The sequence below is a fragment of the Myotis brandtii genome, unplaced genomic scaffold, assembly GCF_000412655.1.
Source record: "Myotis brandtii unplaced genomic scaffold, ASM41265v1 scaffold922, whole genome shotgun sequence".
Taxonomy (NCBI): domain Eukaryota; kingdom Metazoa; phylum Chordata; class Mammalia; order Chiroptera; family Vespertilionidae; genus Myotis; species Myotis brandtii.
Window position 1 is genome coordinate 254,635 of NW_005371799.1, and position 9,027 is coordinate 263,661.

A 9,027-nucleotide genomic window follows, 5' to 3' on the forward strand; every position below is an offset into this window, starting at 1 on the left:
AACCTAGGTATGTGCCTTGACTGGGAATCAAACCTGTAACCTTTTGGTGCACAGGACATTCCAGCCAACTGAGCCACCTGGCCAGGGCCAGATTTTATATTTTCAAAGCTAACTTTTGGTATATATTGTAAACTCCCTTTCTTATGACCGCTGGTATTTCGTTTTTTACTATCTTTAGTGCAGATATCTAATCTACCTTGGCTGATTTTCCTTTCTGCTCTTAGTCTATACTGTGCTAACATAGTAATTGTGGACATATTCGCTGCATGTTCTTAAAGCCAGACTGGTCACATTTTTGAGCAGATCTTTCAGAATACATAGATAATTTGTAAAATAACATTTCTCATTTTTATCTAAGGTTCTGTTGGATTGGAAATTGGGGTAAGATATACACACTCCAAGATCATTACCTAGCTGTCTTAACTTTATTGTACTAGTAAATTTATATTATGTCTAATTAAGTGGATGCTATGTTATCCATGTTAACTTTTTACCTAGGAAAAATTTTGAAGATTGTCGCCTTGTTTTGTTCATTGTTTAGTTTGGTCTTTGCCTTTTTTCTCCCCAGCTTAAAAATTACTTAATACTAGTATTTGAGGCTATGGAGTAACTTTACATTGGTTTTTGGTATAAAAATTTGATGACGGTATTAAAATTAAAGAAGCAAAGAAGCAAATAGGAAAATAAAGGTTGTCTTTTTATCTCTACTGTTTTTGGCTCAAGTATTCTGAGAGTTGCATTTTCTTAGTCTGAGCTTTGATTTATCATTTCCAATACTTATCACAGAGGTTGGCATGTGGTAAATACTCACTAGATATTGCAGTGATGGCGAACCTTTTGAGCTCGGCGTGCCAGCATTTTGAAAAACCCTAACTTAACTCTGGTGCCGTGTCACATAGAGAAATTTTTTGATATTTGCAACCATAGTAAAACAAAGACTTATATTTTTGATATTTATTTTATATATTTAAATGCCATTTAACAAAGAAAAATCAACCAAAAAAATGAGTTCGCGTGTCACCTCTGACACGCGTGTTATAGGTTTGCCATCACTGAAATATTGACTGAATCAATGAATTAATGACATGGAAGGAAAAAGAAAATGTAGGACATTTCTTATGTATTTAACCTGTCACAGACACTCTAGTAAGGTCATTTCATGTATATTGTTTGTTTTTTTCTTAATAACAATCCAGTAACTTTGCTGTTATCTCCATCATAAATAATAAAATTTGTATGAAGAAAGGTAAATAAATTATAACAGATAATTTACAGATTTCCTAAGAAGAAACTGAGCTGAAAAGGGTTACTTATCTAAATATTTCACAGTTTGATGGCTGAAATTGGTAGTTCTAAATCATTTTTTTTTTTTTACTCATTTGCCACATATGAAGGATTACATTTAATATAATTTGTGTCATATTCTCAGGGTTATGTGCATTTCTGGTACTAGCTAATAATTCACTCCTGACTTTGCTACTGAGAAAGTGTGATGTGAATCTGCTCTAGTTTCTAAAGGGACAGATGTAAAGCTTGCAACTGTATTATTAATGACTGTATCTTAACATTTTTTTTACTACTGTTAACCACGTCCCACATCATATGGTTGAGGATTGCTTGCTTAAATGAAAGTTTAAATTTGAAAGCAGTATTGTAACATTTGATAAACAACTTTCGTGTCATATATTTGTTCTTTTATTATTAAAAGCAATGTGAAGAAAATTAGGTGAGTTCAGAGAGGAAATTGAGTTGGATTTTGAAGGCTGAGTAATATTTCATAAAATAGGAAAGAGATAGGATGAAAGAGGTATGTTTAAGAATCATTGTAAGCTGGAATACAGGACTCTAGTGTGGAGAAGACAGGAAGTGACAGTATACAGGTGGCTGGGGCCAAAATTGTGAAGGGATGTGAGGATGCTGATTTAAGTGTTTGGGGATAGGGCTGGGCGTGGGGCACCAAACCCAGGTGGCTCTACAGATCAGGCCGGTAACCTGAATATGTGAAGCCACACTGGTAAAGATAATTTGGAGTGGTAGGGGCTGTGATATAATGGAGAGAATATGTTCATGTACAAGTAACAATAGTTCTAACCAGTTGTTGCCTTAAAGGAATGTTAGTACAGTGTTATCTAAACTTCTGATTCTCCATGAGAAGGTAGGAGTTTAGATTCACATGTGTGGTGTTCCAACTTGTAAAATATACCTGCTACTACATACCTATTAGAATGACCAAAAAACAACAAAAACTTGACAACATTGAATGCTGCTGCGAATGAGGAGTAACTAGAGTGCTCAAACATTGCTTTTGGGAATGTAAAATGGAACGCGTACTTTGGAAAACAGTTTGGTAGTTCTTAGAGCAGTGGTTCTCAACCTTGGCTGCACGTTAGAATCACCTGGGAATCCTTTTAAAATCCTGATTTCTGGGCCTCATCCTCCGGAAATTCTGTTTCTTTGTTATGGGGGGCCACAACATTAGTAACAAAGAAATAGAATTTCCGGAGGATGAGGCCCAGAAATCAGGATTTTAAAAAGATTCCCAGGCGATTCTAATGTGCAGCCAAGGTTGAGAACCATTGCCTTAGAGAGTTAAGGATGTACTGATGATTGGCGTCAGCACCAAAGCCGCAGAAGCCGTCCTTCTTTCTCTTGCCTTTTTAAAACAAGTAACTAGATATTGATTCATGAATAAAAATGCCTCCAGCACCCTAAACAAGGGATGGGGAAGTTTTCTAGCACACCTGTGTATCTGAAAATAAACAAGACTGCATATCCATCTAGGGGGGTCATGAACAGGCCTCACTCTCAATCGCCCTATTAGGGAAAAACACCTGGTAAGTGCTGACCTGGGCAGATACTCACAGGTGAGAAGAATTCGTAGAAGTTTCATGTTTGAGGGAACATTACAGCACAGCATCTGAGTGGTATAGAGATAAGTTTGGATGCAGAGAGTAGGGACTCTACTCCCCCCCCCCCCCCCCCCCCCCCCGTGGAGGAAGCTCTCTGGCAACAGCAGTGGTGACCTCCCCCATGAAGTGGAAAACAGTGTGTGCCTGGCTATCCCAGTTGTGCATGGTGTGGCTGGAGAAACACATTTCTCTACATCAGCACCCTGATTTCTGAGGTGGGACCTTCATGACTAGGGCTAGGGAGAAGAGAGGGAAGGAACCACGTTGGAATATCAGAGCACATAAGGGAATGTGGTCCTTGCTGTCTGCTTGAGGACTTCAGCAGGAATTCTGTCCACAGCTCTGTGAAGACTCTGCATGAGGATCTCCCCTCCAAGTCGCAGACTCCCAATGTCCCAAGTGGCATTGCTCCCAATACCGCTCCCCCCTCCCCCCCCAACACACACACAATCTGTGGCTGACTCCATTTGTTTACCAGGATCTGTGGGAAAGGAAGAAACCACAAACTTGAGCTACTGACTGCCTTCTGGAAAACAAGAGTTTTCTTGTAGCCAGTATGTGAGCTACAAGAGCAGGAGAAAACACAAAGGTTAAGATTTCTGCCACAAGAGGGAGCAAGAAGAATGGAGCATGATCCGTAATAATACATGATAATCCCTGATCCATGATAATATAGAAAACCCCGGAGAAGCAACACCTAGGAGCTGTGCTCCCTCTGAACCAGTAAGTATACTTCAAATGTGAAAGCAGCAATACAAAAATACAAGGAACTTAAAAAAATCAAGGAAATGTGTCATTACCAAAAGATATCAATGATTCTCCAACTGAGCCCAAAGAGAGACAATACTACAGTCTGGCTGATAAAGAATGCAAAATAGCTGTCTTGAAGAAATTCAGTGAGCGGCAAGAAAACACAGAAAGGCAGTCCATTGAGATTAAGAAAAACATATATGAACAGAATGAACTCTTTATACCGTATAATAGAAACCATAAAAATGAACCAAGTAGAAATTCTGGAGGTGAAGAAGTCAATGAATGAGATAAAGAATGCAATAGAAAGCATCTGTAGTCAAGTAGAGCAGGTGAAAGGTTGAATAAGTGAGTTAGAGAATAAGAATTTGATAGTAACACAGAATAGAACAAAGAAGGGAATGAAAGTTAGTGAAGAAGCCTATATGACTATGGGACTCATTCAAAAGGGAAACCATCTGAATAATCAGGGTTCCAGAAGGAAAAGAAGAGGAGACGGGGCAGGGAATTAAAGAGAGAATAATAGCTGAAAACTTCCCAAGCTGGGGAGAAGACTTAGACATTCAAGTTCAAGAAATTAAAAGTTAAACCTATCTCAATGCCAAAAGATCTCTCCTGGCTGATAGAGCTGAGTGTCAGTCCATGAACCAAGAGGTCACTGGTTTGATTCCCGGCCAGGGCACATGCCTGGGTTACAGGCTTGATCTCCAGTAAGAGGTGTGTAGGAGTCAGTAGATTGATGTTTCTCTCTCATCAATGTCTCTCTCTCTCTAAAATCAATAAAAAATATATTTTTAAAAAAGATCTTCTCCAAGACATATCATAATAAAACTATCAAAAATAAAACATTAAGAGGAATACTAAAGGCAGCCAGGAGATGAAAACAGAATGGAACCTACAAGGAATCCCTATTAGGCTTTTAGCTGATATCTCAGCAGAAACCCCGCAGTCCCAGAGAGAGTGAAGTGACAAAGTGCTGGAAGATAAAAATTGACTACTGAATACATTATCCTTTAGATATGAAAGAGAAATAAAGACCTTCCCCGACGAATTAAAACAGACTTGCCTTGCAAGGAATGCTGACAGTTCTTCAAGCAGAATCAGAAAGTCACTCATCAACATGAACACATACTAAAGTATACAATCCCCTGATATAGGTGAAAAAGACAGCTTTAGAAAACTCCAATTCTATCGTAGCATAGCGGTAGAATTGCTAAAAATAACTATAGGTACAATAATTTGTTAACAAATACAGCATAAAAAGAGGTAAATTGTGACATCAAAAATATAAAAGGGGAGGAGTAAAAGATTGGAGCCTCTATTGGTGAATTAAGATAAGTTGCGATAAGCATAAAATGAGTGTCTTATCTATGACATGTTTTATGTAAGCCTCATGCTAACCAAAAGCAGAAATCTAGAGTAGATTAATAAAGATTTTAAAAAAGCAGGGACAGGGGGGTGTTTGTTGCGGGGGAGACAGAATACACTAACATGGAAAAACAGCGGTTTACAAAGGGAGGCAGAAATGGGGAGGGGGGAATGGCAGTACCAAGCAACTAGAAAGTGACTCATGCCAAGTCCACTGGCAGTGAGGGTTGTAGGTCCTGGCAAAGCCAGTCATTGAGCAGCCAAGGCCGCTGCCAGGACCTTGGAGCCTCCCTTGGACAGAGAGTGAGGCTGAGGAGAGTGACTTGGACACGTTCCCCGTTTCTCCCCGATGCCCACAACTGCTGGGCGGCGGCACCCAGATGTGTAGCCATGGATTTGAAGTGGTGGACAGAGAGTGAGGCTGAGGAGGAGAGTGACTTGGACACGTTCCCCCTCTCTCCCCGATGCCCACAACTGCTGAGCGGCGGCACCCAGATGTGTAGCCATGGATTTGAAGTGGGTTGCCAGAAACATAGTTCGTGAAGAGCTCTGTGGCATGCACATGGAATCTCATTAAAACTCAGACTTAGCACTACATGGCTCTGAGTTCTTGGATCAGGAACATGCCAGAGCACCAGCAGCCTATCAGAACCGAGACAGCAGGAGAACGGGGTACAAAGGAGAGGTTCTAGGACAGGGGAATGTGTCTGTGGGATGCGTAGGTCATTAGTCAGGTTGTTTTTAATGTTTTATTAATCAAGATAAATGAAAAGAGACATAAGATGAAGATAAATCAGAATTGTTTATGCAGAAATATGAGCAAAAAATCAGACACTTTGGTATGTTGAATTGATGGGATGATAAAGATTTTTGTCTGACCATTCAGACCTTGTATGTGTAGAAACTGCTAAATATTTTATTTTATGGTGTTTTTATCTGGAACCTTAACAGAATGAAGTTCTTGTGGAACAAATAGCGCACCAAGCTCTTTTAATGCAGCTTATTATGGAAATGGCCAAAAACTGTAATATGGATTCCAGAGGGTGTTTTTATTTATTTTTCCAGAAGGCCAGAAAAGGTTATTTTGAAGCGTTCAAAAATGCACTTGAAGCTTTCAAGTCAAGAGTCATATTTTATTCCCAAACACCAAGTTTTCACCTATGAAGTACAGAACCATGTTCCTCATTTTGGTGGTGGGTCTATAGGCTACAGTATTTTATCAATACGGCTCTCTTCAGTTTAAATTCAGTAGTACATAAAGATGATGGTTAAGACTGCTGAGTCCAAGTGCTATTTTGTTATAAGAAAGGAATAATAAGATAAAGAATAAGTATGGCTATTTTCTTGCCATATTTATGGGTGCTACGCTTTATTTTTGTTTGTTTTTTTATGGGAAAGGAGAAAAGAATGCTGAAACATTTTGTAAAAATTTTTTATGTGCTGCTAGGTTTTTTTGTTCAACATTGCAAGAAGTCAAACTGGACTTTTTTTTTTTACTTCTAAATTTGCATTTAATCTTATTGTTCTTAGTTTTAGAATCCAAGTATAAAAATCTACACAAATGGAATATAGACATTTGCTCCAGTCTCTGTTTATATGGCTATGTACATATCCTACTCCACAAAATGATTAAAGATAAAAATGTATTTGTAAACAAAACAACAGAAAGCAAAATTGTAAAAAAACACAAACCAGAAAGCAAACAGTAAGATAGCAGTAGTAAGGCTTTACATATCAGCAATCACTCTAAATGTAAATAGATTAAATTTACCAGTTAGATGAAGCAGAGTAGCTGGATGGATAAAAAAGAAATAAGAACTATATTTGTTGCCTACAAGAGATGCATTTCAGCTCTAAAGAAACACACGGGCTCAAAGTGAAGGGATAGAAAAAGATACTCCATGCAAATAGGAATAAAGAGAAAGTGGACTAGTCATCTGTGTATCAGGCAAAACAGGACTATTACATAACAAAAAAGATAACCTAGAAGAAATTGATAAATTCCTAGGAACACACAGCCTACCTAGACTGAATCAGGAAGAAATAGAAAATCTGAATAGACCAATAACAAGTAAAAAGATTCAGTCAATAATAAAAAACTAACCAATCCCCAAAACCCCAGGGCCAGATGGCTTCACTGGTTAATTCAGCCAAATATTAATTAGTGCAACGGTTCTCAACCTGTGGTTCGCAACCCCTTTGGCGGTCGAACGACCCTTTCACAGGGGTTACCTAAGACCATCCTGCATATCAGATATTTATGTTACGATTCATAACAGTAGCAACATTACAGTTATGAAGTAGCAACGAAAATAATTTTATGGTTGGGTCACAACATGAGGAACTGTATTTAAAGGGCCAGAAGGTTGAGAACCACTGAATTAGTGTTTGGTAGAATTAGGGCCAAACCTTCTTAAACTCTTGCTAGATATTGTAGAGGAAGGAATACTTCCAAACTCAGGAGATCAGCATTACCTTGATACCACACCAGATAAGGACACTATAAGGAAAGGAAATTATAAACCAGTCTCTCATAAGCATAGATGCAAAAATTCTCAACCAAATATTAAGAAACCAAATTGAAGAACACATTAAAAGGATTATATACCATGAGCAAGTTGGATTTATTCCTGGGATGGAAGGATGGTTTGACATACACAAATGAGTAAATGTGATACATTACACTAATAGAATAAAGGATAAAAATCACATGGTCATTTTAATAGATGAAAAAAAAACTTTTCACGAAATACAATATTTTTTCATGATGAAAACCCTCAAAAGGAACATACTTCAACATCATAAAGGCTATATACGACAAACCCACAGCTAATATTGTATAGTCAAAAATGGAAAGCTTTTCTTCTAAGATTAGGAAAAAGACAAAACACCCACTGTTACCAATGTTATTCGATGTGATATTGGAAGTCTTAGCTAGAGTAATTAGGCAAGGCAAGAAAATAAAAGGTATCCAAATTGAAAAGGAAGAAGTGAAATTCTCATTATTTGCAGATTATAGGATTTTGTATATAGAAAATCACAAAGATTCCATTAAAAAAATTGTAACTGATCAACAGATTCAATAAAGTTGGTTCAGTAAGGGATATAAAATCAACATACGGAAGTCAGTTGAATTTCTATACACTAATAATAAAACACCTTCAAAAGAAATAAAACCATCTCATTTAAAATAGCATAAAAAACAATAAAAGATCTAGGAATAAATTGAGCCAAGGGAATGAAAGAACTGTACAACAAAAAATGACAGGACTTGGTTCAAAGAAATCAACGAAGGCACAAACAAATGGAAGGACATTGCAAGTTCAGGATCAGAAAAATTAATATTGTGAAAATGTCAATACTACCCAAAGCCATTTATGGATGCAACACAACCCCTATCGAATGTGTATTGGCATTCTTCACAGAAATAGAAAAAAAAAATCCTGAAATTTTGATGAACCACTAAAGATCTCAAATAGTCAAAGCAGTCCTAATATGGAAGAACAAAGCCAGAGGCGCCACACTTCATGATTTCAAACTGTACAGTGATTATATAGTGCTTAAAACACTATATTAGCATAAAAATAGGCAGACACCAATAAAACAGAATAGAAAGCCCAGAAATAAATTCCCACTTATACAGTCAACTAATATTCAACAATGGAGCCAAGAACACCTTTTGGAAAAGGATTGTCTATTTCACAAATGGTGCTGGGGAAAGTGGGTAACCACATGCAAAAACATGAAATTGGACCCATAACTTATACCACTCACAAAAATGAATGCAGAATGGATCAAAGACCCAATACCATAAAACTTCTTGAAGAAAACATAGGGAAGAAGATTCTCAACATTGATCCTGGCAATTATTTTTTGGATAAAACAACCTAACATAGAAGTGCTGTTGCTACAGTGGCAATTACATGACAATTTATAAATACTAGAGGCCCAGTGTGCGAAATCGTGCGAGGTACCCTGCCTTGCTCGCAGCCCTGACCAC

The 9,027-nt window shown here is 37.7% G+C and overlaps 1 protein-coding gene and 1 pseudogene across 1 annotated transcript in view; both read left to right on the forward strand.

Moving 5' to 3' along the window:
- SPIDR (scaffolding protein involved in DNA repair) overlaps positions 1-9,027 on the forward strand; it is a 273,808-nt gene that overhangs the window by 26,174 nt on the left and 238,607 nt on the right. The gene's annotated exons all lie outside the window — the stretch shown is intronic.
- LOC102262792 lies at positions 3,905-6,299 on the forward strand (annotated as a pseudogene).